We start from the raw sequence: 12315 nt of genomic DNA, 5'->3' as shown, positions 1-12315 counted from the left end.
TCTAACTAGAGTCATAGACACCCACCTCTAACTAGAGTCACTGATACCCACCCCTAACTAGTCATAGACACCCACCTCTAACTCGAGTCATAGACACCCACCTCTAACTAGAGTCATAGACACCCACATCTAACTACAGTCACTGACATCCACCCCTAACTAGGGTCATAGACACCCATCTCTAACTAGAGTCATAGACACCCACATCTAACTAGAGTCACTGACATCCACCCCTAAATAGAGTCATAGACACCCACCCCTAACTAGAGTCATAGACACCCAAATCAAATCAAATCAAATGTATTTATATAGCCCTTCGTACATCAGCTGATATCTCAAAGTTCTGTACAGAAACCCAGCCTAAAACCCCAAACAGCAAGCAATGCAGGTGTAGAAGCACTACCCACCTCTAACTAGAGTCACTGATACCCAACCCTAACTAGAGTCATTGATACCCACCCTTAACTAGAGTCATTGATACCCACCTCTAACTAGAGGTGCTGACACCCACCCCTAACTAGAGTCATAGACACCCACCTCTAACTAGAGTCATAGACACCCACCCTTAACTAGAGTCATAGACAAGCACCCCTAAATAGAGTCATTGATACCCACCTCTAACTAGAGTCACTGACACCCACCCCTAACTAGAGTCACTGACACCCACCTCTTACTAGAGTCGTAGACACCTACCTCTAGCTAGAGTCACTTATACCCACCCTTAACTAGAGTCATAGACACTCAGCCCTAACTAGAATCCTAGACACCCACCTCTAACTAGAGTCATAGACACCCACCTCTAAATAGAGTCATAGACACCCACCCTTAACTAGAGTCATAGACACCCACCTCTAACTAGAGTCATAGAAACCCACCTCTAATTAGAGTCATAGACACCCAACTCTAACAAGAGTCATAGACACCCACCTCTAACTAGAATCATAGACACCCACCCTTAACTAGAGTCATAGACACCTATCTCTAACTAGGGTCATAGACACCCACCTCTAACTAGATTCATAGACACCCACCTCTAACTAGATTTGTTTACACCCACCCCTAACTAGAGTCATAGACACCCACCTCTAACTAGAGTCATAGACACCCACATCTAACTAGAGTCGCTTACACCCACCCCTAACTAGAGTCACTGACACCCACATCTAACTAGAGTCATTGATACCCACCTCTAACTAGAGGCGCTGACACCCACCCCTAACTAGAGTCATAGACACCCACCCCTAACTAGAGTCACTGACACCCACCCCTAACTAGAGTCATAGACACCCACCTCTAACTAGAGTCATAGACAAGCACCCCTAAATAGAGTCAGAGAGACCCAACTCTAAATAGAATCCACTGACAACCACCTTAACAGAGTCACTGACACCCACCTCTTACTAGAGTCGTAGACACTACTCTAACTAGAGTCACTGACACCCACCCCTAACTAGAGTCACTGACACCCACATCTAACTACAGTCACAGACACCCATCTCTGAACTAGAGTAACTGTCACCCACCTCTAACTAGAGTCATTGACATCCACCCCTCACTAGAGTCATAGACACCAAATCAAATCAAATCAAATGTTATTCATATAGCCCTTCGTACATCAGCTGACTTCTCAAAGTTCTGTACAGAAACCCAGCCTAAAACCCCAAACAGCAAGCAATGCAGGTGTAGAAGCACTACCCACCTCTAACTAGAGTCAATGATACCCAACCCTAACTAGAGTCATTGATACCCACCCTTAACTAGAGTCATAGACACCCACCTCTAAGCTAGAGTTTCATAGAACACCCACCTCTTAACTAGAGTCATAGACACCCACCCTTAACTAGAGTCATAGACACCCACCCTAACTAGAGTCATAGACACCCACCTCTAACTAGAGTCATAGACACCCACCTCTAAACTAGAGTTATAGAAACCCACCTCTAAAGAGTCATAGACACCCAACCTAACTAGAGTCATAGACACCACCTCTAACTAGAGTCATAGACACCCACCTCTAACTAGAGTCATAGACACCCATCTCTAACTAGAGTCATAGACACCACCTCTAACTAGAGTCATAGCACCCACCTCTAACTAGAGTCATAGAAACCCACCTCTAAATTAGAGTCATAGACACCACCTCTAACTAGAGTCATAGACACCCACCTCTAACTAGAGTCATAGACACCCATCTCTAACTTAGAGTCATAGACAACCCCCTCTAACTAGAGTCATAGACACCCACCTCTAACTAGAGTCAATGACACCCACTCTAACTAGAGTCATGACACCCACCTCTAACTAGAGTCATAGACACCCACTCTAACTAGAGTCATAGACACCACCTCTAACTAGAGTCATAGACACCCACCTCTAACTAGAGTCATAGACACCCACTCTAACTAGAGTCATAACACCCACCTCTAACATAGAGTCATAGTCACCCACCTCTAACTAGAGTCATAGACACCCACTCTAATAGAGTCATAGACACCCACCTCTAACTAGAGTCATTAGACACCCACCTCTAACTAGAGTCATAGACACCCACCTCTAACTAGAGTCATAGACACCCACTCTAACTAGAGTCATAGACACCCACCTCTCTCTAATTTAGAGTCATAGACACCCACCTCTAACTAGAGTCATAGACACCCACCTCTAACTAGAGTCATAGACACCCAACTCTAACTAGAGTCATAGACACCCACCTCTAACTAGAGTCATAGACACCCATCTCTAACAGAGTCATAGACAACCCACCTCTAACTAGAGTCATAGACACCCACCTCTAAGTAGAGTCATAGACACCCACCTCTAACTAGAGTCATAGACACCCACCTCTAACTAGAGTCATAGACACCCACCTATCTCTAGAGTCAAAAACGCCCACCCCTAACTAGAGTCATAGACAGACAGTACATTATAACTGCATATATGACTCTGCGTGTTACCATTCTCACCCAAATAGTTTTCACACGCACACTCACCCCCCACCGCTCCCTCCCCTAAAGGTTACTATGACCTCCACTCTGTTGACCTATGTGCGTGCATGTGGCTGGTGTGGGATTTTTGGAGTATAGGACACCTTTTTGTAACATAATATCCTCGCCGGTCCCATTCCCATTCACAAGGGGACGAACAACAAGCAAGAGTCACCTTCCATTGCTAGTAGTAGCCAGCCAGTAGCTAGCTTTGCAGCCTGGTTAGCTGGCTTTCGCCTGTCTAAAAACATTGCTAGCATTTTTTGCTTCCCACATCTCCATGTGAAATAATCATATTCATAATAAAAAAAATATGCCCTGGCAAATATTCTTATACTTGCAGGTGTAACCTAAAACAATATATGAGTTTGATATGCTATATTCATTCCCATTTTAGATGAAAATATAATGTCATGTTTTGGTCGTGGAGAAAAAGTCACATGGTTAGCTAGTTGGCTATAACAGGTTCTATCATTTCACAATAGCCTTTCATCACTAGTTATTACTCCTAAAGAAAATACCTTTTTGGGTGGATTCTTGGGTTTTGTTGTTGTCTTCTCATTTGTGGTGAAAGCAAAAGAAGATTATTGTCGTGCTTTGCTAGCAAGTCGGCTWAACACTGYAAGCTAGCCTTTTTAGTAATACTTGCCAGTGTAACCTAAAACATTATCCTAATTTGACATGCTGCTTAAAAGTATTCGCTCTCATATCAGCCAAAAATAGAATGTCATAATTTTTTGTCACAGGGAATTATATTAGGTTATCACTGCAAAATAGCCTACTTTGATATTTAGCCTATATAGCCTACAGACCAGATTAAGGAACCAAGTGACAACACTGCCCCCATGGCAGCAGAAAGAATGATACGTCAGGTCTCAATCTACAGGTTGACGAAAACTGCCGCCTCTTTTGTGATGAAAAACAACATTGCAACACTGCGCTACGCTCCGTCGGCCCCGTCTACGTATTCTCAGTAGATGCCTTTAGCCCTTCAGGGCTCCAGCCATTTGAGACCACTTCCCTTTGAAAGCGGTACCCTTATCAAGAACACATGTTCAATCCCGAGGTTCAACAAGCACAGGAAGAGAGAAAACTCAAAATAGAGTTAAAATGGAACCCTTATCGGGCCAAAGGCTTAACCTGAAGCACCAATATATAGGGGTTTTGAAGCGATACAAGTATTCATTACATGAGGATGGGTGTTATCTAGCCATCATGTACAGCATATTTTATACTCCATCCTTAACCTTTACTCAGGACCCTTTGAAGCTGGATCCAAACAATATTCTGAAGATGATTCACTTTCCGATAACTCCATAGTCACATTATCTCTGAGGTGAGGTTCAGTAGATGAGCTACACTTCAAGGTTCCACTTTATTTCATTCTTCCTTGAGTTTGCAGTCCAATTTCAAAGAAACAGGAGTGGATATACACTAAAATATTGAAACCATTTGCGGTAGTGTTTTCCACTAAAACTGGCAGGTGATGTATTTGCTTGAACGGAGTCCCGAGACCCTAGCAAACATTGGCTTTTCRTTTATCTGACATTCATTTATYTGCAAGTCCAACCATTATATTTAGCCTCACAATTAAGTGTTTTTCTATTTTATTTTCAGGACAACCACRGCTACAAGTAGAACACAAAACAATTTCACATCAACAGTTGCATTCAATAAAAAAAATTATGTCAGCCAAAGCAAAAACGTGTTCTAGCTCAGCCTCCATTAATCACAAAGGTTGGTATCAATGGATGCAGAAGAAAACACACACTGTTTAAAGGGATTAGAAGTCTAAAACGTGCCACAATCACAGTGGGACTGTAGGAGTTAACTTCTCTAGGGTAGGGGGCAGCATTCGGAATTTTGGATGAAATGCATGCCCAAATTAAACTGCCTGCTTCTCGGGCCCAGAAGATATGATATGCATTTAACTGGTAGATTTGGATAGAAACACTCTAAAGTTTCCAAAATTGTTAAAATAGTGTCTGTGAGTATAACAGAACTGATTTGGCAGGCGAAAACCTGAGAAAAATCCATTCAGGAAGTCRTTYTTTGGGGGGGTTTTGTAGTTTTCTATTCAATGCCATTACAGTAGCCATTGACTTAGGACTCAAATTGCAGTTTCTATGCATTCCACTAGATGTCAACAGTCTTTAGAAATTGTTTCAGGCTTGTATTCTGAAAAATGAGGAAGTAAGAGCAGTCTGAATGAGTGGACCCTAAAGTGTCACAGAGCTTTTTCATGCGCGAGACAGAGAGAGTGTGTTTCTTGTTTAACGTTATTGTCCAGTTGAAATATTATCAATTATTTAGGCTAAAAACAACCTGAGGATTGAATATAAACATCGTTTGACATGTTTCTATGAACTTTACGGATACAATTTGGATTTTTTTGTCTTCCTGTTTTGACTGCGTTTGAGCCTGTGGATTACTGAAGAAAACGCGCGAACAAAACTGAGGTTTTTGGATATAAAGAGACTTTATCGAACAAAAGGAACATTTATTGAGTAAATGAATGTTTGCTGAGTGCAACCATATGAAGATCATCAAAGGTAAGTGATTAATTTTATCTCTATTTGTGACTTGTGTAACTCTTCTACTTGGCTGGTTACTGTTTGTAATGATTTGTCTGCTGGGCTATGTTCTCAAATAATCGTAAGGTATGCTTTCGCCGTAACGCATTTTTTAAATCTGACACCGTGGTTGGATTCACAAGAAGTTCATCTTTAAACCTATGTAAAATATGTTTTGTTTTCTGAATTTTTATAATGAGTATTTCTGTATTTGAATTTGGCGCCCAGCAGTTTCACTGGCTGTTGAAGAGGTGGGACGCTAACGTCTCACGTACCCAAGAGAGGTTAAAAGACACACAGCCAGAGATAACACTCTTCACATTCTGACACCTGTATGTCCTCTGTATAACTGTAGTCCATAATGTAATTGATCAAGCCTAGCTCAACTCCACTCCCTGTGGAGTCCTACTGGGGGGAGCCTCCCACAGTCAGTTAGGTAAGAGTTAGGTAAAGGTTATGGTTAGGGATCCCGGATAGCATTAACCATTTTAAATGCACCGGTAGACACGGTTTGTGACCTGAATCCACTCTCCTAATGTACCATGAACAGATAGATACTGTATACAGTATGTTTACACAATAACCTTAGTCTCCTAGACCCGTCGCCACACTTACTTTTACAAATCTATAAGGGGTCAATGTATATGCACTGTCAGATGTGTCAGCGTACAGCATACTGAGCAGCGTACTGAGGTGGCATACAGAGGGATACCATGCCTCACAGCACTGGCCAGGGGAGATACAGTGTAGATCACAGTACACCACTGTGTGGTCTAGTAGTACAGATAGAAACAGTGGGAGAGGCAGTGGAGAAGATCACTAGTAGATGCCTTCAGTAGAATAACAGGACTAGGAGCCATTGGCAGAGGGCATCTTTGGGATTTGCATAGGCTCTTGAGGAACTCTTACACCTCTGTAAGCCTCATTGAAGCTCCAAAACTGTCAAGTCTTCAACCTTAACATGTGATGACAATACAACAGAACAGATTAACAGGGATGACATTTATCTTTAAAAAAGATCTATCTGCTTTGGATAAAAGCATCTGCTAAATAACAAAAATGTAAATGTGAAAGCCATGCCCCTACTAAGCCACGCCTCCAGTCCAGGGTTCCTCCTGGAACACTTTGTTACATTGAAATATGAAAGGTTCCTCCAAGAACCCCTCAACTAATCGAAGGTGCAAATATGTATCATTGACTAGCAATCCTTGAAGATATCCAGGATTCCTTGAGTTACCAATAATTCTAAGAGTGTAGCAGGCAGGCCAGGCAACCATGCCCAGATCGGAGTGGACACATTGTGTTTGCTTCCTTTCCCCAGTTTACAGCTCTGGGACCGGACTGCAATTCTGAATTAGGCAGRACCAAATTCAGCCATTTGAATCGATAATGGTACTAAACCTGCTTCATTTTAGCAGACAMTCTTATCCAGAGCAATTTACAGGAGCAATTMGTGTTAAGTGCCTTGCTCAAGGATACATAGACAGATGTGTTATGTCAGCTCATGGATTCAAACCAGCGACCTGTCGGTGACTGTCCCAATTCTCTAAGCGCTAGGCTACCTGCCGCCCAGTTAATTAGTCTTCTATTTACATTAACTACAATTAACAGAAATGTTGATGATTAATCTTTAGCCATAGTCCCCTTTTGGCTGCCTGGTAGAAAATTCAGACTTTTATAGACTAGGGGTTTTTGGGATAAAACAAAGAGTCTCTAAATGTAAAGTATTATTTATGTATTAGCTACCCTTTGAAATGGTCCATGACGTTATATTTTTCTGCTGTGTACATAACTTTTATTGTTACGCAAGTAATGACTGTATGCTTGAATTAAATGAAACTATGTCCACTTCTGCATCTGTACTCTTCCGACCATTTGTTCAGCAAAACTACCGCTATTGAGTTAGAGCACTGCAGCCAGCATAATAGGGGATTAGTCTGGCTAATCATGTAAAACACAGAGTGGGTGGAAATAACTCAGCAATGCAGATGGCATCATTTGTTTGGTTAGCTTGGGGCATCATGCCCATTGCGTTGGAGGATTTTGGACGTCTTTATTCAAAGCCAGATTTGATCTTTTCACAGGGCGCCCAGATCTTGTTTTGAACTATTAAGAGAACTAAGGTCAAACCATAATTTCTCTGGAATTGAGATCAGGAATGTATTCATGATGCTGCTAAAAATGGATAACACAACCCAATCCCATAACAGGTAACGGTAAAACTAAAGAATTTAGAAACAAAACAAAGTCCAAGTCATTTGAAAAGATTGGATTAGGTCAAAGCCTTGTTATTATCAAAATGTATTTATTGACCACAATCTTTTTTATGATGCTTATTAGACTCCTTAATAGACTCCTTATTAGACTCCTTAATAGACTCCTTATTAGACTCCATATTAGACTCCATATTAGACTCCTAATTAGTCTCCTAATTAGTCTCCTTATTAGTCTCCATATTAGTCTCCCTATTAGTCTCCTTATTAGACTCCTTATTAGACTCCTTATTAGACACCTTATTTGACACCTTTGACCATGGATAACAAAAAGATACTAGACAAACTTGGGCACTCAAACACACACACGCACACGCACACGCACACACACACAAACACACACACACACACACAGGAGAAAACATGCTATGCAGCCTTCTCCCTGTCCATAGTTCATATATCAGTGTGGGATAGTTGGAGAGAGTAGGGTTAGCTTTTATGGATCCTGGATAATTGAAAACGATAAATATGCCCTTTCAAACCAAAGAAAATAAACTCAGGCCTCTGCTAGATTTAATGCTCACCCAACCAGCAATACAGATGTCCTCTCAATGGAATAGATTGCCTTACGCCTCATAGGGCCATCCTTGTCTATAGAGTGACATTCACTACATCCTTGTTAAACAACACACCGCTGGAGGGTCAAAGGTTGTCATCCAGCCAAGTGTTAGCTGCATGTTCGAAGAGAGAGTTGCATTTATAACCCTAATGGTGGTAGAATATTGATGATAACCAAACTCTGTGTAAGTCATTGCCAGGATGCCCCAATGCTTACCCCTACTGGATTGTAGGAACCTCAAGCAGTTAATAGTTAATACACTCAATCTCTCTGTCCTCATGTGAACAACTTTGTATGGATCTCACTCTTTCATAGTGCTGAAATTTTGCTCTGGAAAATGGGGGTTTGTTTATTATGATTCCATGTCCACCCCTGAGATAAATCCTAGTACTCCCTCTGCTCACACACCTTAAAATGAATGCTGAGTCTGTTCATCATATGCACCACAGGAAGTATTCTCATTACCTTTAGCTTGACTTGCAAAACATACATCTTTCATGGGCATTCACATCTAATCTTAAAAAATGTGCAGTCACATTTTGGGGTTCGATTGCTTTGATTGACCGCCCGGGTGCATTAGAAATTCTAATGATACTGTATGTAATCACATTATCAGCCGTTCTGTATTCTGGAATATCAGTTATGTGGCACATGGTGATGATGCTGGCTGTATAATAAGTCATCTCTGGTATAGATTAGATATCTAAAGTTAATGGTTGGGTACCAGAAATATCACAGTCCACAAACTGCGTAGCACCCAAGAACTTTAATGACTAGGTAAGGGATTCCTTTTAACAGGGTATTTCTCCACTTGATGGAACGACAGAGTTTAAGCAATGTACAAAGCAAATTAACTATACTTCAATAACTAGTTAATCCAATGTATTACGTTGTAGCTACAACCATACAGTATTAACTCAAAAGTTGCTATAAATGAGTCATCATTAATATCTATTTAATTTCCCTAATCTTGAGAGTTTTATGTGTTTTAGAGTTTTATGCATTTGGGTCATCACACTAGTAGAGGCATTGGTTTGCAGAATGTGAAGTGTGGACGATCACGTTAACCTGTAGCATGTATAATTCATGTTCCCTCTAGGCATGAGGCATGAGCGCCTAAGGCAAGATCACTGCAGGAAAATGGTATTGTAGCTGGAAGGCCTTGCCATGACTGACATCCCGCTAGGAGTGTTTGTCGTTCTCTGTCTGGTAGTCTGGTGAAATCAGTGACCTACTATAGCTTTAGCCCTCAGCATACCTTTTTCTCCTGATGCTCTTTGCTCTAGCTGTCATTTCAACCACATCAACCACATTTCTCCCTTCTTCCTGCCAACATTCCTGATGAGGATTGTGTTGAGCTATAGGTCAGCCCCATCCTTCTCTTCCACTGACAGAACATGAAAAAGATAAGATATTTTTTTCTGTTTTATTGTTTCTTTTCTCCCTGTCTGTCCTGTTATTGCTGACATTTCCAGACCTTAATTGGTGTGTTGCAGTCCTGACTGTCACATCAAAACGGCTCTGGTCCACTAAGGATGAAAAGTCTGGGTCCTGAGTTGTCACCTCAAGGCCAGGATTAACACAGTCAACAGATATCCAATCTTTCCACAAACCAAAGACCATTACCTATGGGATTGATGCTGGTCTTCAGAAGGGTCATTCTATTTTATTGTGCAGAGCACAGTGTCAACCTATACATTGGATTGAGATTTGAGGTTAAAAAAAAATTCAAGGTAATGGGATATCTAAGAACACAACTAGCTTCTAATGTGTTGTTTGTTTTTGGATTCTGAGATGGTTTTCAGAAAATAATTGTCAACTGGATTTGTTTTGATAAGTAGGCCAACTGGAGATGCAGGGTCATTCACATGCTTTACTCTGAGCTATAACGAGCAATCATACTTTACTTCAATATCTGTTAGTCAGAGAATGTAGAAAATAAAGGAGAGCCGCACACTCTAGGAGCTCAGATGCAAAAATGTAATATCCAACGTTTCGACAGCCAAGCTGTCTTCATCAGGGTATAAGAACGTAGGCCTGTAAATTAATTGTTTTGAGGAAACATTTGTGCTAACTGTTTTCAATGTGAATCTTAGCATCACCAACCTTGACTAACACACAGAAAATCAGCAGAATATAGCGTCCACCCCTGAAAAGTTCAAAAAGCGACTAAATCTCAATCAGAGATAAACACTGCCACCATCCCCTGTGGAGAAGAGTTAGGCGGAGGAGATAAGCGGAATTAGATTTATGGCTTTTTAGATGAAATTCAAACTGCCACAGCTTATTAAAGACGCTGGGGATTCATCGTTTTTGTCTCTGGAAAGTAGGTGCCAGTCATAAATGTGCTATTATTATGTCTGGGTCACAGACATTACCCAGGATTTTCTCATTTTTTTCACTTATTTATTGTTTGTGTGCAATTCAGCATCCTTATATTGGCCTGTCAGGGTAATGCTTCCCAAGTGAAAGGGAAAAGTCATTGCCACCAAGCCCTCAGGCACTGCTGGGCTGCGTCATACATTTCTCCAGACTCTTTGTTATGCATCTTTGTACTCAGGGGACAGTGGGGAGAGGGCAAGTTTCGGGAGGGAAGCCTCTGAGCAGGTTTCTGAGCAGGTCTCAGAGCAGGTCTCAGAKCAGGTCTCMGAGCAGGACTCAGAGCAGKAMTCAGAGCAGTTCTCAGAGCAGGTCTCAGAGCAGTTCTCAGAGCAGGTCTCTGAACAGGTCTCAGAGCAGGTCTCAGAGCAGGTCTCAGAGCAGTTCTCAGAGCAGGTCTCTGAACAGGTCTCAGAGCAGGTGACAGCAGAAAAGACACCTGGATGAAAGTTAAGGGAATGGGAGGAGACATGCACCTTCCTCTCCATTGACAGATATCCAAACTTGTCACAACTGGGTTCTCAGACAAAAATACCTCTGACACGTTTGTGTATGTGTGTTGCTATATCTGGTAGGTTTCATAACCACATCTTTATAACAATTCGATAATGATGAGACGGGAGACAGGAATTCAGTTTCAACCATTTATCTAGAACAGGGTAAAGGCCGACCCGGGGGCCTTGTGCRGCCCGCGACCTGATTCAATACGACCCGCGGAATCATGCTCAGATCACATAAAGAACTTGCGATAGTAAAGTTTTGAAAAACGTATTTGTTATTTAAATTAAAAGACCAATGAATACTCGCCTTTGTGTAATGATTTAACAACCACCTCTTGTGGGGCATTTATTTTGAGGCACGTATAAATAACAACTGCATGAGAACAGACAGTGACTGACAGGCTGACACACACGTCACAGTCAAAATAGCACCTAGCTAGAAATTGTGCAAAAATTAGTTTTTCTAAAATTTCAAAGAAAAGGAAAGTGGACAATGAATGTATGGTGTTCCAACAAGAGTGGACATCGAAATATTTCTTAATTGAGGTATCAGGAAAAGCTGTGTGCTTAGTGTGCAAAGAGAGCATCGCTGTCTTGAAAGACTACAACTTGTCCCAACACTTCCAGATGAAGCATGCAGAGAATTAAAAGAATATGTCTTCTGAGTAGAGGGTAAGTGCTTCAAAAGAGTTGCTTTCTCAGTTGCAAAAGCAGCAAGGACTTTTCACAAAACGGCATTCAGCAAACGACGGCATAGCTAGCTATGTACTGTCCCACAAAATTGCTAAACATAGCAAGCCATTCGCTGAGGGCGAATTCATTAAATAATGTTTAATTGACTCTGCAGCAATACTTTGCCCTGACAAGAAAGAGCTGTTTGAAAATGTCTCCCTGTCAAGACGAACAGTGACACGGCGTGTTGAGGACATTGCAGAGAATATGGAACAACAGTTGAAAGACAAGGTAAAGGATTTCACCTATTTCTCCTTGGTCCTGGATGAGAGCAGTGATGCACGTGACACGGCGCAGTTGTTGATATTCTTACGA

This window comes from Salvelinus sp. IW2-2015, linkage group LG25, assembly GCF_002910315.2.
Source record: "Salvelinus sp. IW2-2015 linkage group LG25, ASM291031v2, whole genome shotgun sequence".
Taxonomy (NCBI): Eukaryota; Metazoa; Chordata; class Actinopteri; order Salmoniformes; family Salmonidae; genus Salvelinus; species Salvelinus sp. IW2-2015.
The sequence above is the reverse complement of the archived record's forward strand: the minus strand, read 5'-3'. Positions refer to the sequence as shown.